The 18,678-nt window shown below is 43.8% G+C and overlaps 1 long non-coding RNA gene across 1 annotated transcript in view; it reads right to left on the bottom strand.

Annotated features, from left to right (window-relative positions):
- Positions 1-18,678, bottom strand: part of LOC130283296 (uncharacterized) — a 128,380-nt gene that overhangs the window by 35,244 nt on the left and 74,458 nt on the right. The gene's annotated exons all lie outside the window — the stretch shown is intronic.

Below are 18,678 nucleotides of genomic sequence, written 5' to 3'. Positions count from 1 at the left end.
TTCTGTCAGCTTTTTCACAGTCTGGTCTGTGTGGTGCTATACAGTCCTGATAAATTAGCATATACCAATGGAAAATGACCAAACTGAATCAGATCATCAGAAATAAAGCACCGCATAGGCCAAGAAAAGACGTCAATGCACCTAGGACACTGCCGGACCATACAGTTGGCCAAGTCTGCATATGGCACAAGCAGCAAGAAGCCATATGATGCCATACAGTTGAACCCCAAAGATGTTGATGCCTTAGGCTATGGGCACAAGACAGAATTTCCGTGCAGCAGTTCCATTGATTTTGATGGGATTCTGCTGTACTATGCACAGTGCAGTCATGTCTATTCTTTCTGCAAATTCTGCTCGGAAAAGTATTGACATCTATTACACAGCGCATTTCCAAATGGTCCAGGCACCTGCCGAGACTATCATATGTGCGGAATGTCCACCCATATTTTCTAGGATATAACCATGTGAACATAGCCTTAGTCTGGAGACTGTTTTCCTGACATATCACAATCCTTGTGTGGTGAACACTATACGGAGCTGCTAGCTGACCATCTTCACCCATATCTTCAGGAGTTCTTCCCCGATTATAGTGCCATCTTTCAAAAGGACAATGCTCTGTGTCATCGGGCTTGGATCACTAGGGATTGTTTTGGGGTAACACGACATTGGCCATGTTTAGGATTTGATGGAACCAGCTGTTAGATCTGCTTTTACTTCCCCAAAATATGTCCACCAACTGATGAAGCTGCTGGAGCAGGCATGGGAGGCGTTGAGTGTGAAGGACGTTGGCCACCTTATGGATTTACCCAAGAAGGTGGACCAACTTGTCATTGAGTAGGCATTCCTTATTCCTTGTTCAGTGTATTTTACAAATTTTCGTGTCACACTCGCAATGGCATTGCCAAGGGGGCCAGAGGGGGCCATGCCCCCCCCCTACATTAGGCTATGCCTCTCCCATGTACCCCCCAATTTGATTGGCTTTTTCACGGCCCGTCCGGCCAGCCGACCCTCCCACCAGCCGGTACCCGTGCCCAGCAATGTCGGCCAATCCGGGATGGATTTAACTATAGGTGCTCGGCTGATTGACAGAGCAAAGAGCCATTTGCCCCTCGCACTCTCAATCACTCTTGTGGTCGCCTGCAATATGCAGGCAACCTACAAGAGGCAGAGCGTCCTTCCTCTGCACATGAATGACATCATCATCATGTGCCGGAGTGCAGACCGGAGGAGAAGACAAGAAGAAAGTTCTCTGGAGCTCCGAGAAATCATTTGCACCCGCAGCATATAAATGTGCCACTGTTTTAATTGTGTCCCCCCCCCCCCCCCCTACTTTTGTACTGGCCCCTGATGTGCCCACCCAAAGTTTGAAAGCTGGAGACACCACTAAGTAAGTGTGAAAAATCATCCTAAAAAATTAAGCTCATAGAAGAGAGAAACCCACCAATGTTGTCCAGGCGCCATTTCTAATCCCCTGTAATAGTAAATCCAACGTGACCCTGATGACTCTCCAGCACCAGATTGCGAGCGGTCCCTCTATATGTTCGATTCACACAGTCTAAGTGCAAATGTATTGTTTCAATTAAAAGTGTATTTGGCTCGGGAGGAACTTGGTGACATGTTTTTATTTGGAGATTATGGAAAATTCCTTTAATAAGAAGCATGTCTGGCCAATGTGTAAACTCCAAGGAAAGTCTGGAGGGAATGAGTCGTTTTATTTAGAAATAAATCTCGGTTGCGCTGGGGGGGGGGGGGGATTTGTTTCACAATGTCTAGATTCTAGCTGTTTCTTTTTGTCCAAAATTTTACTGTTGCTTAATCAAATGCAATATACGGGGGGATAATGTATCCATCACCGTTCACTAGTAAAGGTCCTGATGACATCATCGAAAGGGTGTACGAAACATGAGCCATATTTGTTAATGCGTCCTGACAGCTCCGGCCCTTTCGACAAAGACTTATAAAGTTCATTCTCTGATATTTTCATTGACGGGTGCAGTTCAAACTACCGGCCTTTAGGTGTCACTGTTGTGAATGCTGTTTATGGATCAATTTTGATTAATTATAAGAACAACCACACTATAAAGCAGTGTTTCCCAACCAGGGTGCCTCCAGCTGTTGCAAAACCACAACTCACAGCATGCCCGGACAGCCAACGGCTGTCCGGGCATGCTGGGAGTTGTAGTTTTGCAACTGGTTGTGCTTAGTATTACAAGTTAAATCCATTAATTTCAATGGAACTGGGGTGCAATACCATACACAAACTGAGAACAAGAGTGGCGCTGTTTTAAAAAGAAAGCAGCTGTGTTTTTCTAATCCTGATACACCCCTTAAAGGGGTATTCCAGGAAAAAACTTTTTTTATATACAGTAACCCCCCGACATGCGATGGCCCCGACATATGATAAAATCGACATACGATGCTTTTATATGTCGGGGCCATCGTATTAACTGCTATCCGACAGCGCAAAATGCTTAAGCTGCTGTCGGATAGCAGTTTAAGCATCCCGGGCAGGTTTGCTTACCTATTCCCGCTGCTCCGGGTCCACTTTGCGATCCTCCGGCGTCTTCCGCATCTTCTCCAGGGTCCGGGCCTGGCTTTCCGGCGTCGTTATTACGTCACTATGCACGCCGCGCCGGCGCAGCAGCGTAATAACGTCACCAGAAAGCGAGGCCCGGACCCTGCAGAAGATGCGGAAGAAGCCGGAGGTTCGCGAGGAAGACACCGGAGCAGCGGGACAGCATCGGGAGCCCCTGGGACAGCATCGGGAACAGTGAGGACGCGGTCCGGAGCGGCGGGGACAGGTGAGTACAGCTTCCTATACTTAACATTGCACGGATCCCTCAACATACGATGGATTCGACAAACGATGAGAACGAATTACCATCGTATGTTGAGGGACCACTGTATATATCAACTGGCTCCAGAAAGTTAAACAGATTTGTAAATTACTTCTATTAAAAAAAATCTCAATCCTTCCAATAATTATCAGCTGCTGAAGTTGAGTTGTTCTTTTCTGTCTGACCACAGTGCTCTCAGCTGAAATCTCTGCTTGTCTCGGGAACTGCACAGAGTAGAAGAGGTTTGCTATGGGGATTTGCTTCTACTCTGGACAGTTCCTGAGACAGGTGTTATCAGAGAGCACTTAGACAGAAAAGAACAACTCAACTTCAGCAGCTTATAAATACTGGAAGGATTAAGATTTTTTTAATAGAAGTAATTTACAAATCTGTTTAACTTTCTGGAGGCAGTTGATATATAAAAAAAAAGTTTTTTTCCGGGAATACCCCTTTTAAACAAACAGAAGAGATAGGAAGGAGTATTCTGTGATATAGGCTGTTTTTGCAAATGTGTGAAAAGTGTGAACAAAGTCATAGAAGAGTTGGAGAAGGAGTGGTCAGTCTTAGAAGATATGGGAAAGGGGGTGACCTGGCACAAAGGAGAGCTGCCATTAGAGGTCTATACAACTGCACAAGATGTGGTACTCTCCCGGCATGAATAAAATGCCACCTAATTGACTGTGCCATCAGTATAACTCCGGTACAGGCTGCCCCCACCATTCCTGTACCCCCTGCTCCTGTCTACACAGGAGGACAGGAATTTAGGGATATTACAGTATCTCAGCCACAAAGTGGAGGCCACATAAAGTTACAGTCCTGAGTATATGTATAGTACATAAGAGTCGCCATCGCTCTGCTGACTCAATATTTGAAGAGACCAAATTTCATCTGGCATAAAAATAAGCACAAAAACTGCCTTGTGAGTAGCTTTATGTCATGGGCTTCCATCGCCAAGCCACTGCATTCCAGTCTGGCATCACCAAGAACAATGCCGATGGTTAGATGGAGTGGTATAAATCATGCTGCCTGTTGACTCGAGAGGAAACGTTCTGCGGAGTGACGGATCACATTTCTCTCTCTGGCCTCTGATGGACCAGTCTGGGTTTGGTTATTGTTGGAGAACGTTACCTGCCTGACTGCATTGTGCCAGCTGTAAAGTTTGGTGGAGGAGGAATGATGCTATGGGTTGGGGGTTTTCGGGTTTGGCCTAGGCCCATTAATTCTCATAAGGGAAGATCGTAAAGCATCCGCACACCAAGACACTATGGACAATTGTATGCTATCAACCTTGTGGAAACAGTTTTGGCCCTTCTCTGTTCCAGCATGACTGTTCCCCAAGTGCACAAAGCAAGGTCCATAGAGGCATGGAGGGGGAGTCCAGTATGGAAGAAGATGACTGGCCGCATAGAGAACCTGACCTCAACCCCATCCAGCATCTTTGGGATGAACTGGAATAGAGATTGTGAACCAGGATCTCTCGCCCAAAATTAGTGTCTGACCTCACAAATGCTCTTCTGGATGAATGGGCGAGACACCTACCAAATCTTGTAGAAGGTATTTTCAGAAAGTTTAAGTTGCAAAGGTATGTAAGATGGCAAGTTAAAGAATTAGGGAGGTGGTCTGGCACAAAGAAGAATTGGAAAAGTAGTAGCCTGGAATATAGAAGAAATGGGAAGGCAGTGGCCAAGCACATAGAAGAAAAAAGGAAGGAGTGGTCTGGCACATAGACGAATAAGGGAAGGGGTAGCCTGGCACATAGAATTGGGGAAGGAGTGGCATGCTACATAGAAGAAATAGAGGAGTATCCTCGCACATACTAATGGGGAAGGGGTAGCCTGGCACATAGAATTGGGGACGGAGTGGCATGCTACATAGAAGAAATAGAGGAGTATCCTCGCACATACTAATGGGGATGGGGTAGCCTGGCACATAGAATTGGGGAAGGAGTGGCATGTTACATAGAAGAATAGAGGAGGAGTATCCTCGCACATGCTAATAGGGAAGGGGTAGCCTGGCACATAGAATTGGGGACAGGGTGGCCTGGTATACAGAAGAAATTGAGGAGTAGCCTGACACATACTAATGGGGAAGGGTTAGCCTTGCACATAGAAGAAAATAAAGAGTAACCTGGCATATAGAATTGGGGAAGGCACACAGAAGAAATGGAGGAGTAGCCTGGCACATAAAATTGGGAAAGGGGTAGCCTGGCATGTTGAAAAGATGGAGAAAGGGTGGCCTGTTTCATTGAAGAATTTATATATATATATATATATATATATATATATATATATATATATATATAAAAAGTAACCTGGCACATAGAGCAATTGGAAATGAGGTGGTCTGGTACATAGTAGAAATGAAGGAGAAGCCTGGCACATAGAATTGGGGAAGAGGGGGACTGATACATAGTAGAAATGGAGAAGGAGGGCTTGGCCCGTGGAACAATTTTGAAAGAAGTAGCTTGGCACATAAAAGAAGTGGAATAGTTATTGTTCGGTTAGTGTATATATGTATATATATATTCAAATTAATTAATAGTGTTGAGCGGCATAGGCCATATTCGAATTTGCGATATTTCGCAAATATATGGATGAATTCCCAAATATTCCCATATATTCCCAAAATTCGCATATCCACAAGATTTCCGCCTTTTTTACTATGCACCATAAAATTTGCATTCGCCATAAACTTCGAATGCTCATGCGCAATATCGCGTGATAAAAGAGCTAAAAGAAAGGAGGGATCAATATGCGCCCGCCATTCTGACACAGTAACTAGTATTGGAGCCTTGTTTACACCACAGGGAGGGATGATCACTGTGATGTGTACTGTGAAAAAGAAAATGTGAATATTTGTAATTGCGAATATATAGCGATATATTCGTAAATTTGCGAATATGCAAAATTCGTGATAAATATTCGCATTGCGAATATACGTGCCCAACACTATTAATTACAGAATAATTTTGTCAGCTTTCTGTAATTTTGCCCCCTCAATACAATCCAGCATTTTACAGAAGATATTTTACTGAGAAAGAATCAGAATCCCAAGTACAGGGAATGAGACTCTATCGATAAAACCCCTGAAGGCAGGCGCGCCGTTTTTCATGCTTCCTTTAGAACATAAATAAACCTATCTCCTGACTGACAAGCCCGACCTGTGCCAAGCGGTGATCTAATGGCAAAGTGACAAAGTTTATCACAAAATATGAGAGGTGTCCGGGGAGATCGATGCTGTAATTAGACATTCCTCGTGTCAATATACGTCTGGAGATAATTGTCAGTCAGGCCCGGGCCAATCGGCGCCCAGGAATTAGCATTTCCCAGAAAGTATAACACATTTCACAGATCAGCCGATTGTCCCGGTCTGTGTACTGAATGCGTCCTCTGACAATGAGACATTTGCATGAATTAATTAAAATCATCTGTACTGAGCCATTCCAAATCCTAGGAAAAAATAAAATAAATGATTAGCGCAATTGGAATCACAGAGCTGCGCGCATGAAATGTCATCGGGAGAGGAAAACAGCATCAGCCTCTATTGTCAACAAGTAATAAAATAGAGAATATTAGGTCAGGAAGTCTTTGTGGCCTACTCACCAGGTCAGCAAGCCATCATTTGTGATTTGGTGAGGAGATCGTGGGCTGGCGGCTCGGTCTACAGTATTGAAAAAAATCTGTTGAATTTGCGGTGTCCCGGTACTGTATCCTATCCGGTACCTGCGTATGTGGGTCCCCTTAGCCAGAGTCCCTAGGACGTCGGGGTCCCCATTGTCTAGTTCACCCCTGGTCACCTCTCATCTAGATAGTTATTGAGCTAATGGTTTATTTAGGATGCATGTAAATATGATTGTATAAATGTCTATAAATAGTTAATTACCTGTATACAGCGTAGCAGGACCTGCGGGTCAGGTGGTCAGGAAAACTCTATGGTTTTTGCTTTAGGACCTTTGGAGGTCCCTGTGACGTATTCTACCCATCACTCCTTGTAACGGTGAGTGACAGTTACTGGGACCAATCCAAAACGGCCCTGCCCCTGCCCATATAAGGGAGCGGCGGCCATTGCTCTTTCTCTTTGCTCCTGCGCTCCTGACGAGAAGGGGTCTATACATCTCCCGCAGTGAGTTAGGCCCGAGCCTTGCGGCAACGGCTGATCGAGTCTAAATTGAGAGTGTATCAATCCCTAAGCACTCTGCATGATCACCGGACCTTATCTATCCCCTAAATCCGGACAGATCTGCAAATATTACCCTAAATTCAGAGACTGTATCTAAAAGTCAGGGTCCGCAACAACTGTCAGTCATTGCACTATATAGAGACTGTATTCCTGAGACTGTTATTGTGCATTGGATGTACCGCAAGCCTTTCAGTAAAGTTTGTTCAAGTTCAAGTACCTTGTGGACCTTCAGTCATTTTATGCATGCACCTATCGTTACTGGTAAGGGCGGCGATAGGCCGGAGAATTACCTTAGCATACTAGCCCTCAGCCTGGCGTCACGAACTATAGGGTTAACATTAACCCCTCATTTACCGAAACAACACCCCAACTACCATACATCCCCCAAGGGCTACCACAAATTCCCAGCCACTGGGGGGCACTCTTATAGGACCCATAAATCCTCCTCTCTGTTTGAGTATGTCAGTGTTTTCCAACCAGGGTGCCTCCAGCTGTTGCAAAACTACAACTCCCAGCATGCCCAGACAGCCTTTGGCTGTCCGGGCATGCTGGGAGTTGTAGTTTTGCAACAGCTGGAGACACCCTGGTTGGGAAGCACTGAAGTAGGTACTTATGGGGAGATTTATCAAAGCCTGTCCAGAGGAAAATTTGCAGAGTTGCCCATAGCAACCAATCAGATCGCTTCTTTCATTTTTAACAAGGCCTTTTCAAAATGAAAGAAGCGATCTGATTGGTTGCTATGGGCAACTCAGCAACTTTTCCTCTGGACAGGTTTTGATAAATCTCCCCCTTAGGCGTTCACACTGAGAGGAATTTACTCGAGTCTTTCCTCTTGAATTCTCCGCTTAGAAATAATTAACATCTGCTTTGCCATTGACTTCAATGTATTTTTACTCTGCACTATTCAGACTGCGTAAATTTTGCTTGCGGAATTCCGTTCATTCTTCTTGCGGAATACGCGAGCAGAAGTCCATTGAAGTCAATGGTAAAAATGTTTCAGCTTGAAATCGTTTCCTCACGGAATTTGTGCGTAATTTGCGCGGAATTCGAGCAAATTTTGCGCGGAAATTCCGCACAAAAAATTAATGAATAAAAAGGGAAATTACAATTGGTGGTTGTAGTCCAGCAAAAAAAAAAAAAAAAATTACAGTTTTCTCCTTTATTCACGTGGAATTAACACAGAATTCCGTGCGGAATATATTAGGAAACAGATTGGGGTTTTTTTCACGCAAAATTTGCAAAAATTTTGCACGAAAAAGTCAAGTAAAATCTGCAAAGGAATTTTTACGCGAGGATTCCTCTCCTATTCCTCGGTGTGAACGCACCCTTAGATTCCGGAGCCTATGCTTACACAGCAGAGTTTCAGAGTGGAATTCCATGAGAGTATTCCACTCGAGAATTCTGCTGCAGCAGAGTCCCATTTATTTCAGTGGGATTCTGCTGCAGTGTGCACAGGGCGGAATTTCTGCGACAGATGTTTCTGCCGCAGAAATCCCAATTCCGGCATCCGCAGAACATGGCCTTACCATTATTCCTCTTGGAAATAAACTATGAATTTAGGTGTTGCCATTCCCTTTGCCAGTAGGTTGAGTCTTATCTGATTGCACAGTGTAACTACTCACCTCGTCTATAATTACCAAAATGGTAACACCCAGTTGTCAATTTATTCCTACATTTTCATGAGGACTAACAGAGGAACAGTGCCTTAGCATTGTTATTGCATTGGGGTAGTGTTTCCCAACCAGTGTGCCTCCAGCTGTTTCAAAATGACAACTCTCAGCATGCCCAGACAGCATGCTTGGAGTTGTAGTTCTGAAACAGCTGGAGGCACACTGGTTGGGAAACGCTTGCATGGGGAATGCAAGTATTTACTATGACAAGAAAGCTGGGGAAGAGGAGGAACTCTGATGGCACTGTTAAGAAGGGCACTATAATAATTGGTTAATGTATGCTTATTGGGGGTGATCTGATAGCTCTGTAATAGGGGAGCACCCATGAAACTGTTGAGGGGGTACTCTGATAGCCCTGAAAAAGGTGTCAGCTCTGATGACAGTGTCAAGGGGTATTGTACAAGGGGCAACACAGATGACACTGTTAAGGGGGGCAATCTATTAGCTGTAATAGGGGAGCACTAATGAAACTGTTAAAGGGGTACTCTAGTGGAAAATAAAAAATAAAATCAACTGTTGCCAGAAAGTTAAACAGATTTGTAAATTACTTCTACTTAAAAATCTTAATCCTTCCAGTACTTATTAGCTGCTGAATACTACAGAGGAAATTATTTTCTCTTTGGAACACAGAGCTCTCTGCTGACATCACGAGCACAGAGCTCCATTTTAAGAACCCAGAGTAGGAGTAAATCCCCATAGCAAACATATTCTGCTCTGGTCAGTTCCTAAAATGGACAGAGATGTCAGCAGAGAGCACTGTGCTCTTGATGTCAGCAGAGAGCTCTGTGTTCCAAAGAGAAAAGAATTTCCTCTGTAGTATTCAGCAGCTAATAAGTACTGAAAGGATTAAGATTTTCTAATAGAAGTCATTTACAAATCTGTTTAACTTTCTGGCACCAGTTGATTTAAAAAAAATAAAAAAATAAAAATAAAAAAGGTTTTCCACCGGAGTACCCCTTTAAGGAGGCACTCCTTGCACTATAAAGAAGGGCTCTTATAGCAGTGTAAAAGATGGGTACACTAATGACACTGTTTAGAGGACACTAAACAGAGGGGAAACGTATAACACACTGATAGCACTGTATTGGGGACATTAAAGACACTGTTGAGAAGGCACTCTGATAGCACTCTAAAGGGGGGACACTGTTAAGTGATACACTAAAAGGAGGGATCCTAAGACACTGTTAAGGAGGCATACTGATAGCACTCTAAAAGGGGGGCTCTTATAGCATGGTAAAAGGTGGGTACACCGATGACACTGTTTGGAGGACACTGTAAAAGGAGGGGAAACTGATGACACTGTTAAGGGGGCCCGGGGGGCACACTGATAGCAATAGAAAAGGGGTCTCTCTTAGTATTGTAAAAGAGGGGCATTGTTGACATTGCTAAGAGGGCACACTGATATCACTGTAAATGGAGGGCATTGATGACATGGGGCACACTCTGCACTAACATGGGGGTATCCTGATAACGCTTTAGTGGGGGGGGGGGCTCTGAATATATTTCTACAATATGATATTGGAATGCTCCTTTGGCTCCTAAGGTTATAGAGAATTTTCCAGTCAATTATTCAGATGGTCCTATATATGCGCCAAGGCAGTGATAACATTGGGGGGTGCAGTCAGTGATTTCGGGGTGTATGGATGTTGTAGAGATTCAGTAGGATCACGTCTCGGCTCGCTGCTGCAGAGTGGACAGTGAGAAATGGTTTTCTGTATTACATTTCCAGTGCTCTGCCCGAGTCTGTGTGGGCCGCACATCCATCTTTCTCTATACTCTTTATTAACCCCAGTGGATATGGCACTTTAGCATTTAAACTTCCTTGCTCTCTGGAAGTAGGCAGTTTTTAATATCCACAGATAGTTCAGTAAGAAGGATCCTTCGCCTCCAATCAGCCTTGTGATAAATCCTAGCTAAAACTCTTTATAAGTTGCGCATGTAATCTGCAGGGAAATAGTGTTTAGCACTGTCGCATGCAAAAGGCCCTCATCGCTCTCTGTATGCCAAGATGAAAGGGAAAAAAATTCAATCCATCGGCGTAAGAGGAAAATTTCCTTAAAGGGGACACTCCAGGCTCAATAAGTTGTCTATGCAGGATCCGCAGGGGTGGGGCATGACTCCAGGACTCTTCTCATTGGTGTTCCTTTACTTCCTGTGTAATGCACAGCCCCCTCGGGGCTGCAGAAAACATTTGTACCTCCCCATTCAAATTGCAATCCTCTCCTAATGAGAATCAACTATGGTGGTTTCAAAACGACAACTCCCTGCAAGCACAGACAGCCAACGGCTGTCTGGGCATGCTGTGAGTTGTAGTTTTGAAACAGCTGGAGGCACACTGGCTGGAAAACACTTCGACGTGGAATGCAACCATGGTGGTTCTTTGCACAAAGAAGCAATTGATTTTGCGTCCAAGATGGAGATTGCTGGATGGAGACCTCTGCAGGCCAGGGAGTGAAGTGCACTTGTTCTCCTGATCGGTTGGGGTCTCATTGCTGTGACCCTGACCAATCCAAAACTCTTTGACACGTCAAAAGTTTTCCATTAATGACAGGGACACTTTGCTAAATAACTTAGGTGTCAATGACAGTGTAGTACCTGCTATATCTGTATCTATCTAGTACTGTAAAAGAACCAGAATAAGCAATCATAATTCTATATATCTATCTTCGTAGGGCCCGGCATGTCTTCACACTACATAAACGGATCATTGGTTACAAGGGGTCCCATGTAGTGCTTTGTCTTCCCTGTGGTGGCGCTGTAGAGAAATTAAACACTTACTGATGGGATTTGCATTAGAGGACAGAGGGGCATCCTACTACCAGCTTATCTAGCTAAAAAGGGATTGTCCAAAGAAGACCCCCCCCCCTAAAGCGTACCTGTCATATCCCACAAAAGGGCCAAATGTTATATGTTACTCAGTACCTAATCTTGATCATGTACATAACATTCTTATGTGTCTAGCACCTATATTTCTCTCACAAATACCTTCTTTCTGTTGCTCACCCTGTACTTTGGAGGGTGTCCTCACTCTGCATGACCAATCTGAATCCCTGAGTCTGCTGTGCTGTGCTGAGTCTCTTCTTCCAGTCACGGCAAGCTACTCTGTAACCCCCTCCTCTCTGTTTTCATGCTGTAGTCGGTTGGACAGGAGTGAGCACCAAGGAGTGCTAGTCCAGCCCTCACTTCCTGTACTTTATTCCAGCCTGTGCTTCAGCTGGGACAAAGATGATGCTGCAGCGGGACAGGATTATGTTCTGGATGGTATGGGGACCCCTAGCGGTGTTTTATAAAAGCCATGATTTCCATAAAAAGAAAATAAAAAATTTGAAGTATATTAGAAAGGTTAATGTTTTGCCAAGATGTACAACATGTAAAAAGTTTTTGAATCTTACATTGTCCACTAAAGGAGCCATTCTGGCATAATCCGTTTTTTCTTAATATGCTGCCATTATGCTGGTATGATCCTCTTCCTGCACCAGTGTCCTGCCTTCGGCAAGGGATTGGCTGAGCAGCAATTTGACAAATTAAGCCTTTGCACCAGGAAGAAAACCAGAACCTAGGCCCAATCTGTCATGTTGCCACTGAGCCAATCACTGCCAAGTGGGACACCACTGCGGCCATCAAATAGTTGAGTGCACTGTTGCGTATTAGGCCCCAGAAGCAAGTAGAGAATCACATCTGAGCACGGGACAGCTATAGAAGAGGCGCCAGAAAAGCAGCACGAGGTTAGTCTTGGTTTATTTTTTTTTTATGTAGGCATTCTGGGAATATTAAGAAAAAAATGATTTTTGTTGGAGTACCCCTATAAATGGTCTCGGCAGAGAGAGCCCATTCAGTCAATCGCCAGCCACAGCGTCCTGCCTCGACAAATGATTGTCTAAATGTGCCGTCACTGTGGCATCTAGTTCATCTCATAAAGTGGGCCGGACCACTCAACTGGAAGAGCCAGGCCCCATTCTGGAGATCACCCCTTTAACTCTGTAATGACCACCAAGCATTAATTAATGGGTCCTATTTTACTGCAAGCAACTTTTATTAGCACTATGGTTGTCCCGTGCTAGTTGGAGTCTAATGACCCCCTTCCAGGCCCTTAAAGGGGTACTCCGGTGGTAAACATTTTTTTTTTTAATCAACTGGTGCCAGCAAGTTAGACAGGTTTTTTAAATTACTTCTATTTAAAAATATTAATCCTTCCAGTACTTATCAGCTGCTGTAAGCTACAGAGGAAGTTCTTTTCTTTTTGAATTTCTTTTCAGTCTGACCACAGTGCTCTCTGCTGACACCTCTGCCTATGTCAGGAACTGTCCGGAGCAGGATAGGTTTGCTATGGGGATTTGCTTCAACTCTGGACAGTTCCTAAAATGGGCAGAGGTGTCCGCACTGTGGTCAGACAGAAAGGAAATTCAAAAAGAAAAGAACTTCCTTTGGAGCATACAGCAGCTGATAAGTATTGGAAGGATTAAGGTTTTTTAAATAGAAGTAATTTACAAACCTGTTTAACTTTCTGGCACCAGTTGATTTAAAAAAAAAAAAATGTTTTCCACTGAATACCCCTTTAACTCTTTGGGTGCCACAGACAATAGGTATTTTAGCAATCCGACAAAAAGGAATGCGCTGTCTCATAAACTGCTAGGCATTCCATGCAATGTCCGCAGACATAATGATCAGGTTCACAGAATTTCCATGCCAAAAACATCTGACACAGATATTCCGCCATGTGCACAGTGCAGCAGAATCCCATTAAATTCAACGGGACTCTGCTGCTCCGGAATCTCCAGTGGAATTCCAATGCGAAATTCCGTAGAGAAATTCTGGATGTGTGAACATGGCCTTACAGTTTTGTAGCCACCGGAGAATAAGAATTCATAGGCTGAGTACAAATTCCTAGTAAAGAGCAGAACTATCACCAAAGGAGGCCGTGTCTACAGGAGAAACCAGTCAGAAATTCTTAAAATCTACACCAATTCTTATCCATCAGTTGTCGTTCCAATATTAAAAGGGGTATTCCAGGATTTGTTTTTTACTTGACTATGCTACAGGGGCTGTAAAGTTAGTGTAGTTCATAATATAGTGTCTGTACCAGTGTGTGACGGTTTTCTCACAATTCTTCTATGATTTTCACCCCAATATTTATTTTTACCAGCATACAAAATGACTGTTGTCTCAGATTTTTCCCAGGTTGCAATGCAACCGAGACCTGACTCACTAGTCAGCTGATGACAGGGAGCCGGTCTGCTTCAATGGGTGGAGGGATCGCTTGGTGGGAGAGAAATCAATCTGCAACTAATGCAACAGCTGTAGGCACCCTGATTGAAAACCACAGGTCTTTTGAAAGGATGCAGCTCATTTATGTTTCAATGGGTGGGGTGGCTGATGTGTGGGAGGGAGGTAAATGGAATTATGGGATTTGTAGTAAAAAAAAAGAAAACTGAAACAGGAAATACCAGTTCACAAAAAGCTAGCCACAGTGTTATGGTAATCTCACAACATAGCCATTTAGCCCCAAGACAAGCGCAGATCCTTCCTAAGCATGTCCATTACTGTCTGCCAGGTATGTACTAAAATATCCTTAGGGTGGAGAACCCCTTTAAAAAAAAAATGTATTTATTTTTATTTTTGATGAACCTTTCATCTGTAATCTTGCGGTTTTTCTCTTTCTCCCCCACGTTACCCTAGAGATTTTCAGTAATCATAAGAAATAATTCCCTGTCGCTGATTCCCGACTGTGTAATACTGTGAACGGCGACATCTCAGCAATTCCCTCTGTGGAATCTTATTCAGAAACCGAACCAGATTACTCCCCGCTGGTCTGGGCACAGTTACATTCCAGAAAATGCTCATAGCAAGTGGACAGAGATTTTCTATACATGTACGGACGGAGCTGAAAGCCAGGAACCACAGCAGGGCGTCTGTTGTATGTTTGCCGACCGACTGCCAACACAATTGAGACCACATCATTTCGATTCCATCAGAAGTTACAAAAATGTTGGAAAAAAAAAGCATCGACAGAACAAAAAAAAAAAAAAGAAAAAGCAGCAAGACATAACAAATGTCACCGCAATTTTATTGCACTAAAACACACAAGAAAATCATCAGAACGTGGCTAGAAGCCCCAGTTGTTGGGAACCTCCATATATTAATGTAGTCGCTACCGCAAAAAAAAAGGGAACACAAGTTCACGGCTCCCCCTCTGGAAACAGAAAAATGAAACAATATTACCAGAGCTGGCAATGATGTCACAAGCCATTTCTTGAAATGTTTTCCAGACCTCCGTCTGGTTCCCAAGCCGCTCCATCGCTGAATTGGTTAAAGCGCGGAAAATTAAATCAAACATAATCGTCAGAATATCAAATCACAATGAATCATCGCATGATCCAAAACACTCAAAATCTTGGTTTTATTTTATTTTTGTATTCTTTTTTTTTTGTTGTTTTCTCTTTTTTTAATTCTTTTTCTTGTTTTGTTTTCTCTTTTTTTATTCTCTCTCTCTTTTTTTTTATTTCTTCAGTAAAATGATTGAACCCGTAGGTTGCAAGAATTTCTAATACTGTTCCAAAACCAAAAAAAGCCTGGTAAATGTAATTATTGTTGGAGCCAGAATGTGCTTAGGGTTTCCCAGAGCAGTGCGATGTACTGTACCTCTACACGACACATGACAGATGGAACCGCTATTTATTATGTCTGCTTGCCATGAACATGGAGCAGAGCTTTGCTGAATATTTTTTTTTCTTCTTTATTTGGTTTCTTTACGTGTTGACATTCCAGGGTGTTAGGAGATGAAAGCTGCTACGATGTGAACACCGACCGTCAGCTACCACATGCGCGGCAGTAATTCTTTTGGAACAGGTTAGGATTGTGTCAAACCTTAGTAGATGTCTGGTAGCTGGACAACTTGTTTAGCGATACAACTATGTTGTAGCATTCAAAGAAGCCGGTTTAGGTTTGGAAAGAGGATCCAACAGGACTATGGGAGGAAACAGCTGGTTCTGGGATAACCTGGTGAGGCTACCGTGGCATTCCCAGCAGAAAAATCCGATTTCGGCTAAAAGGCGCACACCCGAGAGTAGTGAACAATAGCAGGCTTTATTAAGTTAAATAGCTTGCAGTGCAAATGGGACAACGCGTTTCAAAGGTTCATCCCGAGAGTAGTGAACAATAGCAGGCTTTATTAAGTTATATAGCTTGCAGTGCAAATGGGACAACGCGTTTCAAAGGTTCATCCCGAGAGTAGTGAACAATAGCAGGCATTAAGTTACATAGCTTGCAGTGCAAATGGGACAACGCGTTTCAAAGGTTTATCCTGAGAGTAGTGAACAATAGCAGGCTTTATTAAGTTACATAGCTTGCAGTGCAAATGGGACAACACATTTCAAAGTTCATCCTGAGAGTAGTGAACAATAGCAGGTTTTATTAAGTTACATAGCTTGCAGTGCAAATGGAACAACGCGTTTCAAAGATTCATCCCGAAAGTAGTGAACAATAGCAGGCTTTATTAAGTTATATAGCTTGCAGTGCAAATGAGGCAACGCGTTTCAAAGGTTCATCCTTCTTCTTCAGGTCCTGAAGTCCCTGAACAAAAAGATTGAACCTTTGAAACACGTTGTCTCATTTGCACTGCAAGCTATATAACTTAAAAAGCCTGCTATTGTTCACTACTCTCGGGTGTGCACCTTTTAGCCGAAATCAGATTATTCTGCCAGAATACTGCGGTAGCCTCGCCAGTTCTTCCCAGAACCAGCTGTTGCCTCCTGTATCTTCACCGCTGGCACACCGACGGCCGTCATCCTCCCGATACTGCAACCTGTTACATGCGATTGCCAGTGTTGTGCCTGCCTGCACAACACCCATAGGTGAGCAATTTTCCGATTTGGGACAACTGTCCAACCTCTAAAATTGGGATTAACTGCACTATATAGCGCAATCTTTTTTTCCCCCCTCTCCTCCAACAGGACTATGGACAAGCCTTTATATATATATTTTTTTACTATCAGGACTTGTTCTTCCTAAGTCTGTGAAGGCAGCTTTTATATGATGCTTTGACAGCCTCCTGGCATTGAGCACATGCAACTTAAGAGAGCAATGAGTAGATACAACCTATACAAGTAGGCGCACAGACTTGTAAGAAGACAGGTTGAGATCAGTTCTCCTATATGGAATCCTGGGGGGGGGGGTAAATCACCATCCGCTAGTCTTTCAGTGCACGTTACCACTGGGCAGCAAAATAACTTGAGAAGCGAAGCTTTGACAGTGATCCAGCGCTGGTTGCCATGTAGAATCACTCACACCTGATGGTTTGTGCTATGATTACGGCTTCATCCACATGGCGCAGCTGTGTACACTGCACCTGTTCATTGGCACGGGGTCCCTACTGTTCTGTGTCAAGGAGACATAGGCATTCGTTGTGGTAATGTGTCCCCTATAAAGTCTCTGTATATTACAGCATGCAATGGAGCCAGCCAGGATTCATCCAGAAATAAAAGCTCTTTATCTACAGTATACTACACACCTGCCTTTGTGCAGGGTACATCACTCCAGTAAGTGAAAGCGGGAACTACTCCGGCTCCCCTCCCTTACCTGTATTTTTGTGGTGCCCAATTTTGCACATGCCTTTTAGCCAGGGTGATTCTTGCCTGCCATGTCGGCAGCATTGCACCATGTGACATGACAAGACAACGTGTGGGTCATACTCAGTGGTGAGTAAAAACCACTGGTTAGTCTATGGGCCTCCAGGCTTCGAGGCAGCCATGATTTATACATTATTACAGTTTTATTTGATTATATATTATAAATGATAGTTTTATATTATATTATAATATTATTATTATATAGTTGATGTGGTACAGTGGAGGGGGGGGGACGTAAGGAAGCTGTATACTGTGTTTGAAGGACATTATCCTGTGAGACAGACAGTGGGGAGAATATTAGGGTCGGGCATTATAGTGTGTTAGGTTGTATAAGGGGGCAATATTTATACTTTGTGAGGGTCACAAGGGTGATTAAGCTGTGCGGGGTCACTAAAAGTGGCATTATATTGTGTGGAATGGCAGAAGGCGGTATTATTGATACTATACTAGGGGGGTCACTAAAAGTGAAATTATATTGTGTGGAATGGCAGAAGGCGGTATTATTGATACCATACTAGGGGGGTCACTAAAAGTTGCATTATATTGTATGGGGGCACTAAAGATGGCATTATACTAAGTAGGGGTACTTGGGGGACATTGTACTGGGTATGGGGGCATAAGGGACTTTTGAAGTACATTGAAGTGGTACTTTAACATTAATCCCCGATCTGTAGGACGTGCCTTCACTTAGTGGGTTTCCCATCCCCAATGAGTTCTGGCCCATTTCAGGACCTAGGAAGTTTTTTTGGTTTTTTTAAGAGCCGAGGCAAGTGCTCTCTATCACCCAACGTGCAAGAAAAAGTGCAATCATGTCACACTAAAAAAACGTTCACAAAGGATGCAGTCTATCGCTCAACCCTTCTCCAACAGGAGAGAGGCCCCCCAACAAACCTACCCTTCACCTCCGGGCCAGAAGGCACCTGCAAGGATCCAGGTTTGATGCCCCTTTTCGCCAAAGCTACTAAGGGGCCGAAAATGCACCTGGCTTTAACCTAGACGTTAACCAAGGTATCAGCCGAGGAGCCGTATACTGATAGCATCTTGACCAAATACAAGATGCCCAGGGAGGTGAAGAACCTAATGGCCACACACACCTCCCCTAGACCGCCAGGAGGGACACCCAGAAGGGCTACCGCATCCTGACAATCCTGTGTACAAAACAACACATAAAAGTGGCACAGGGACAAGACACTAAAAATAAATATGTGCAGATATACTGCCCGGTCATATAAGATATACAGCCGGATCTATAAAAATTTCCCGGATCCTAGCCAGAAGGCCGGGATACCAAGGGTGAGTGCCAAAGGTGAAGAGTAATGGTGCAGTGCTTTCACTCAGTGAGTTATAACACCCAGTGAGTTTCAGCAC

Source organism: Hyla sarda, chromosome 7 (genome assembly GCF_029499605.1).
Source record: "Hyla sarda isolate aHylSar1 chromosome 7, aHylSar1.hap1, whole genome shotgun sequence".
Taxonomy (NCBI): domain Eukaryota; kingdom Metazoa; phylum Chordata; class Amphibia; order Anura; family Hylidae; genus Hyla; species Hyla sarda.
This window is presented reverse-complemented; position numbering and strand designations above follow the sequence as displayed.